Source organism: Ambystoma mexicanum, unplaced genomic scaffold (genome assembly GCF_040938575.1).
Source record: "Ambystoma mexicanum isolate Mex_15411 unplaced genomic scaffold, UKY_AmexF1_1 Mex_scaf66, whole genome shotgun sequence".
Lineage (NCBI taxonomy): Eukaryota > Metazoa > Chordata > Amphibia > Caudata > Ambystomatidae > Ambystoma > Ambystoma mexicanum.
The window spans coordinates 64,065-72,237 of NW_027182484.1; the positions used below are offsets into that span (position 1 = coordinate 64,065).

Here is an 8,173-nt window from a genome sequence, read left to right on the forward strand (position 1 = left end):
TTAGCATTCAAGGGTTTATGTCAGTGGTAGAGGGTAGGAGTGCAGTTCAAGAAGTCCCTGTTTCATAACCATATACCCTCTTCAATAGATCCTGTAAAATGTTTTTGAACCCAATGCACTGTAAGAAACAATAGGATATATCATAATTTCGTGTAAAACACAATGAACAATTCGGTTTAACTATGCTCTTAGCACAAAATCAACAAACTGCAGTAGAGAAGCAGTTACGTTTTGCAGAATTTGTGCATTTGACAAAAGTTTTTTTTCCATGTTCCAAGATCTACATGTAATACGAAATGTATGAATTCTTGCAATGGAAACCTCACTGTATTTTACCAAGGCAGATAAAGGACATCCTTCGCACCCCATATACTTATAAGGAGGGTTTGGTGGCTGAAAATGCATTGCTTTGATGGTGATTGCATGTTGCTTGCACTTTGTACATATTACTGAATTAATAAAGGTGAACATTTTACAACTGCAGGCATAGCTCAGTGGTAGAGCATTTGACTACAGCTCAAGAGGTCCCTCGTTCAAATCTGAGTGCCCCCTGGTCCAACTGTTGCACCTGTAGAAATATTTTTTTAATTGAAGAAAGTATTTACAATCTTAGCATTTTATGTAATGAGCAACACGTTTCTATATTTGAAATACTCCTGATCATCTCCTGAAACATAGGGTAAACACCATTAAGCTGTTTCGGATTTCTTCGTATGATACAAGCTGTGTATTACATTCACCTAAGTTCTACTGGTGATATTATCAGTTTGAAATAGTCCATTGGAAGCTCATATGAATGTTATAAACCTATGGTGGAAACCAATAATATGCCCTTAATGAAATGTATTCATTTGTACAGCAGACCAGAAGTGCACTGATGTCATTAGTTCTACAAGTTTCATACAGTCACCCACTCTATCACTTTTTTTAAAAAGGGCAATTTTCAGCATTCAAGGGTTTATGTCAGTGGTAGAGCGTAGGAGTGCAGTTCAAGAAGTCCCTGTTTCATAACCATATACCCTCTTCAATAGATCCTGTAAAATGTTTTTGAACCCAATGCACTGTAAGAAACAATAGGATATATCATCATTTCGTGTAAAACACAATGAACAATTCGGTTTAACTATGCTCTTAGCACAAAATCAACAAACTGCAGTAGAGAAGCAGTTACGTTTTGCAGAATTTGTGCATTTGACAAAAGTTTTTTTTTCCATGTTCCAAGATCTACATGTGATACGAAATGTATGAATTCTTGCAATGGAAACCTCACTGTATTTTACCAAGGCAGATAAAGGACATCCTTCGCACCCCATATACTTATAAGGAGGGTTTGGTGGCTGAAAATGCATTGCTTTGATGGTGATTGCATGTTGCTTGCACTTTGTACATATTACTGAATTAATAAAGGTGAACATTTTAGAACTGCAGGTATAGCTCAGTAGTAAAGCATTTGACTACAGCTCAAGAGGTCCCTCGTTCAAATCTGAGTGCCCCCTGGTCCAACTGTTGCACCTGTAGAAATATTTTTTTAATTGAAGAAAGTATTTACAATCTTAGCATTTTATGTAATGAGCAACACATTTCTACATTTGAAATACTCCTGATCATCTCCTGAAACATAGGGTAAACACCATTAAGCTGTTTCGGATTTCTTCGTATGATACAAGCTGTGTATTACATTTACCCAAGTTCTACTGGTGATATTATCAGTTTGAAATAGTCCACTGGAAGCTCATATGAATGTTATAAAACTGTGGTGGAAACCAATAATATGCCCTTAATGAAATGTATTAATTTGTACAGCTTACCAGAAGTGCACTGATGTCATTAGTTCTACAAGTTCCATACAGTCACGCACTCTATCACTTTTTTTAAAAAAGGGCAGTTTTCAACATTCAAGGGTCTATGTCAGTGGTAGAGCGTAGGAGTGTAGTTCAAGAAGTCCCTGTTTAATAACCATATACCCTCTTCAATAGATCCTGTTAAAATGTTTGTTAACCCAATGCACTGTAAGAAACAATAAGATATATCATCATTTCTTATACAAAACAATGAACAATTGGGTTTAACTATGCTCTTAGCACAAAATCAACAAACTTCAGTACAGAAGCAGTTACGTTTTGCAGATTTTGTGCTTTTGACAAAAAGTTTTTTTTTCCATGTTCCAAGATCTACATGTGACAAGAAATGTATGAATTCTTGCACTGGAAACCTCACTGTATTTTACGAAGGCAGATAAAGGATATCTTTTGTACCCCCTATACTTATAAGGAGGGTTTGGTGGCTGCAAATGCATTGCTTTGACGGTGAATGCATGTTGCTTCCACTTTGCACATATTACTGAATAAATAGGAGAACGTTTCAGAATTGGGGGTATAGCTCAGTGGTAGAGCATTTGACTGCAGATCAAGAGGTCCCTAGTTCAAATCTGGGTGCCCCCTTGTCCAACTGTTTTACCTGTAGAAATATTTTCTTAATTAAATAAATTGAAGAAAACATTTACAATCTTAGCATTTTATGTAATACGCAACACATTTCTACATTTGAAATACTCCTGATCATCTCCTGAAACATAGTGTAAACACCATTAAGCTGTTTCGGATTTCTTCGTATGATACAAGCTGTGTATTACATTCACCCAAGTTCTACTGGTGATATTATCAGTTTGAAATAGTCCATTGGAAGCTCATATGAATGTTATAAAACTGTGGTGGAAACCAATAATATGCCCTTAATGAAATGTATTAATTTGTACAGCTGACCAGAAGTGCACTGATGTCATTAGTTCTACAAGTTCCATACAGCCACCCACTCTATCACTTTTTTAAAAAAGGGCAGTTTTCAGCATTCAAGGGTTTATGTCAGTGGTAGAAGGTAGGAGTGAAGTTCAAGAAGTCCATGTTTCATAACCATATACCCTCTTCAATAGATACTGTTAAAATGTTTTTCAACCCAATGCAGTGTAAGAAACAATAAGATATATCATCATTTCATATACAAAACAATGAACAATTGGGTTTAACTATGCTCTTAGCACAAAAACAACAACTGCAGTAGAGAAGCAGTTACGTTTTGCAGAATTTGTGCATTTGACAAAAGTTTTTTTTTCCATGTTCCAAGATCTACATGTCATACGAAATGTATGAATTCTTGCACTGGAAACCTCACTGTATTTTATGAAGGCAGATAAAGGACATCTTTTGTACCCCTTATACTTATAAGGAGGGTTTGGTGGCTGAAAATGCATTGCTTTGATGGTGATTGCATGTTGCTTCCACTTTGTACATATTACTGAATAAATAAAGGTAAATATTTCAGAATATGGTTTATAGCTCAGTGGTAGAGAATTCGATTGCAGATCAAGAGTTTTCTAGTTCAAATCTGGGTGACCCCTTGTCCAACTGCTTTACCTGTAGAAATATTTTTTTAAATAAATTGAAGAAAACATTTACAATTTTAGCATTTTATGTAATGAGCAACACATTTCTACATTTGAAATACTCCTGATCATCCCCGGAAACATAGGGTAAACACCATTAAGCTGTTTCGGAATTCTTCGTATGATACAAGCTGTGTATTACATTCACCCAAGTTCTACTGGTGATATTATCACTTTGAAATAGTCCATTGGAAGCGCATATGAATGTTATAAAACTGTGGTGGAAACCAATAATATGCGCTTAATGAAATGTATTAATTTGTACAGCTGACCAGAAGTGCACTGATTTCATTAGTTCTACAAGTTCCATACAGTCACCCACTCTATCACCTTTTTAAAAAAGAGCAGTTTTCAGCATTCAAGGGTTTAGGTCAGTGGTAGAGGGTAGGAGTGCAGTTCAAGGAGTCCCTGTTTCATAACCATATACCCTCTTCAATAGATCCTGTTAAAATATTTTTCAACCCAATGCACTGTAAGAAATAATAGGATATATCATCATTTCATATAAAAAACAATGAACAATTGGGTTTAACTATGCTCTTAGTACAAAATCAACAAACTGCAGTAGAGAAGCAGTTATGTTTTGCAGAATTTGTGATTTGACAAAAGTTTTTTTTCCATGTTCCAAGATCTACATATGATACGAAATGTATGAATTCTTGAAATGGAAACCTCACTGTATTTTACCAAGGCAGATAAAGGACATCTTGTGTATATCTTATAGTTATAAGGAGGGTTTGGTGGCTGAAAATGCATTGCTTTGATGGCGATTGCATGTTGCTTCCACTTTGTACATATTACTGAATTAATAAAGAGTAACGTTTCAAAACTGCGGGTATAGTTCAGTGGTAGAGCATTTGACTGCAGATCAAGAGGTCCCTAGTTCAAATCTGAGTGCCCCCTTGTCCAACTGTTTTACCTGTAGAAATATTTTTTTAATTAAATAAATTGAAGAAAACATTTACAATCTCAGCATTTTATGTAATGAGCAACACATTTCTACATTTGAAATACTCCTGATCATCTCCTGAAACATATGGTAAACACCATTAAGCTGTTTAGGATTTATTCATATGATACAAGCTGTGTTTTAAATTCACCCAAGTTCTACTGGTGATATTATCAGTTTGAAATAGTCCATTGGAAGCTCATATGAACGTTATAAAACTGTGGTGGAAACCAATAATATGCCCTTAATGAAATGTATTAATTTGTCCAGCTGACCAGAAGTGTACTGATGTCATTAGTTCTACAAGTTCCATACAGTCACCCACTCTATCACCTTTTTAGAAAAGGGCAGTTTTCAGCATTCAAGGGTTTTACTCAGTGGTAGAGTGTAGGAATGCAGTTCAAGAAGTCCCTGTTTCATAACCATCTACCCTCTTCAATAGATCCTGTTAAACTGTTTTTCAACCCAATGCACTGTAAGAAACAATAGGATATATCATCATATCATATAAAAAACAATGAACAATTAGGTTTAACTATGCTCTTAGCACAAAATCAACAAATTGCAGTAGAGAAGCAGTTACGTTTTGCAGAATTTGTGCATTTGACAAAAGTTTTTTTTCCATGTTCCAAGATCTACATGTGATACGAAATGTATGAATTCTTGAAATGGAAACCTCACTGTATTTTACCAAGGCAGATAAAGGATATCCTTCACACCCCTTATACTTATAAGGAGGTTTTGGTGGCTGAAAATGAATTGCTTTGATGGTGATTGCATGTTGCTTCCACTTTGTACATATTACTGAATAAATAAAGGTGAACATTATCGAATTGGGGGTATAGCTCAGTGGTAGAGCATTTGACTGCAGATCAAGAGATCCCTAATTCAAATCTGGGTGCCCCCTGGTCCAACGGTTGTACCTGTAGAAATATTGTTTTAAATAAATTGAATAAAACATTTACAATCTTAGAATTTTATGTAATGAGCAACACATTTCTACATTTGAAATACTCCTGATCATCTCCTGAAACATAGTGTAAACACCATTAAGCTGTTTCGGATTTCTTCGTATGATACAAGCTGTGTATTACACTCACCCAAGTTCTACTGGTGATATTATCAGTTTGAAATAGTCCATTGGAAGCGCATATGAATGTTATAAAACTGTGGCGGAAACCAATAATATGCCCTTAATGAAATGTATTCATTTGTACAGCTGACCAGAAGTGCACTGATGTCATTAGTTCTACAAGTTCCATACAGTCACCCACTCTATCAACTTTTTAAAAAAGAGCCGTTTTTAGCATTCAAGGGTTCATGTCAGTGATAGAGGGTAGGAGTGCAGTTCAAGAAGTCCCTGTTTCATAACCATATACCCTCTTCAATAGATCCTGTTAAACTGTTTTTCAACCCAATGCACCGTAAGAAACAATAAGATATATCATCTTTTCATATACAAAACAATGAACAATTGGGTTTAACTATGCTCTTAGCACAAAATCAACAAACTGCAGTAGAGAAGCAGTTAAGTTTTGCAGAATTTGTGCATTTGACAAAAGTTTTTTTTTCCATTTTCCAAGATCTACATGTGATACGAAATGTATGAATTCTTGCACTGGAAACCTCACTGTATTTTACAAAGGCAGATAAAGGACATCTTTTGTACCCCTTATACTTATAAGGAGGGTTTGGTGGCTGAAAATGCATTGCTTTGATGGTGATTGCATGTTGCTTGCACTTTGTACATATTACTGAATTAATAAAGGTGAAGATTTCAGACCTGGGGGTGTGGCTCAGTGGTAGAGCATTTGACTACAGCTCAAGAAGACCCTAGTTCAAATCTGGGTGCCCCCTTGTCCAACAGTTTTACCTATAGAAATATTTTTTTAATTAAATAAATTGAAGAACACATTTACAATTTTAGCATTTTATGAAATGAGCAACACATTTCTACATTTGAAATACTCCTGATCATCTCCTGAAACATAGGGTAAACACCATGAAACTGTTTAGGATTTCTTCGTATGATACATGCTGTGTAGTACCTTCACCCAAGTTCTACTGGTGATATCATCAGTTTGAAATAGTCCATTGGAAGCTCATATGAATGTTATAAAACTGTGGCTGAAACCAATAATATGCCCTTAATGAAATGTATTAATTTGTACAGCTGCCCAGAAGTGCACTGATGTCATTAGTTCTACAAGTTCCATACAGTCACCCACTCTATCAATTTTTTTAAAAAAGGGCAGTTTTCAGCATTCAAGGGTTTAGGTCAGTGGTAGAGGGTAGGAGGGCAGTTCAAGAAGTCCCTGTTTCATAATCATATACCCTCTTCAATAGATCCTGTTAAAATGTTTTTCAACCCAATGCACTGTAAGAAACAATAGGATATATCATCATTTCGTATAAAAAACAATGAACAATTGGGTTTAACTATGCTCTTAGCACAAAATCAACAAACTGCAGTAGAGAAGCAGTTACGTTTTGCAGAATTTGTGCATTTGACAAAAGTTTTTTTTTCCATGTTCCAAGATCTACATGTCATACGAAATGTATGAATTCTGTGCACTGGAAACCTCACTGTATTTTACGAAGGCAGATAAAGGACATCTTTTGTACCCCTTATACTTATAAGGAGGGTTTGGTGGCTGAAAATGCATTGCTTTGATGGTGATTGCATGTTGCTTCCAAATTGTACATATTACTGAATAAATAAAGGTAAACATTTCAGAATATGGGGTATAGCTCAATGGTAGAGCATTTGTTTGCAGATCAAGAGGTCCCTAGTTTAAATCTGGCTGCCACCTTGTCCAACTGTTTTACCTGTAGAAATATTTTTTTAATTAAACAAATTGAAGAAAACATTTACAATCTTAGCATGTTATGTAATGAGCAACACATTTCTACATTTGAAATACTCCTGATCATCTCCGGAAACATAGGGTGAACACCATTAAGCTGTTTCGGAATTCTTTGTATGATACAAGCTGTGTATTACATTCACCCAAGTTCTACTGGTGATATTATCAGTTTGAAATAGTCCATTGGAAGCGCATATGAATGTTATAAAACTGTGGTGGAAACCAATAATATGCCCTTAATGAAATGTATTAATTTGTACAGCTGACCAGAAGTGCACTGATGTCATTAGTTCTACAAGTTCCATACAGTCAACCACTCTATCACCTTTTTAAAAAAGTGCAGTTTTCAGCATTCAAGGGTTTATGTCAGTGGTAGAGGGTAGGAGTGCAGTTCAAGAAGTCCCTGTTTCATAACCATATACCCTCTTCAATAGATCCTGTTAAAATATTTTTCAACCCAATGCACTGTAAGAAACAATAGGATATATCATCATTTCATATAAAAAAAACAATGAACAATTGGGTTTAACTATGCTCTTAGCACAAAATCAACAAACTGCAGTAGAGAAGCAGTTACGTTTTGCAGAATTTGTGCATTTGACAAAAGTTTTTTTTCCATTTTCTAAGATCTACATGTGATACGAAATGTATGAATTCTTGCAATGGAAACCTCACTGTATTTTACCAAGGCAGATAAAGGACATCTTGTGTATCCCTTATAGTTATAAGGAGGGTTTGGTGGCTGAAAATGCATTGCTTTGATGGCGATTGCATGTTGCTTCCACTTTGTACATATTACTGAATTTATAAAGGGTAACGTTTCAAAACTGCGGGTATAGTTCAGTGGTAGAGCATTTGACTGCAGATCAAGAGGTCCCTAGTTCAAATCTGGGTGCCCCCTTGTCCAATTGTTTTACC

At 35.5% G+C, this 8,173-nt stretch overlaps 2 non-coding genes across 2 annotated transcripts; both read left to right on the top strand.

Annotated features, from left to right (window-relative positions):
- The first annotated feature begins 2,369 nt into the window (after positions 1–2,369).
- TRNAC-GCA (transfer RNA cysteine (anticodon GCA)) lies at positions 2,370–2,441 on the top strand. The gene has a single exon. It is a non-coding gene; the product is annotated as a tRNA-Cys (tRNA).
- A 3,732-nt stretch (positions 2,442–6,173) lies between these two features.
- Positions 6,174–6,245, top strand: TRNAC-ACA (transfer RNA cysteine (anticodon ACA)). Its single transcript has one exon. It is a non-coding gene; the product is annotated as a tRNA-Cys (tRNA).
- The last annotated feature ends 1,928 nt before the right edge of the window (positions 6,246–8,173 follow it).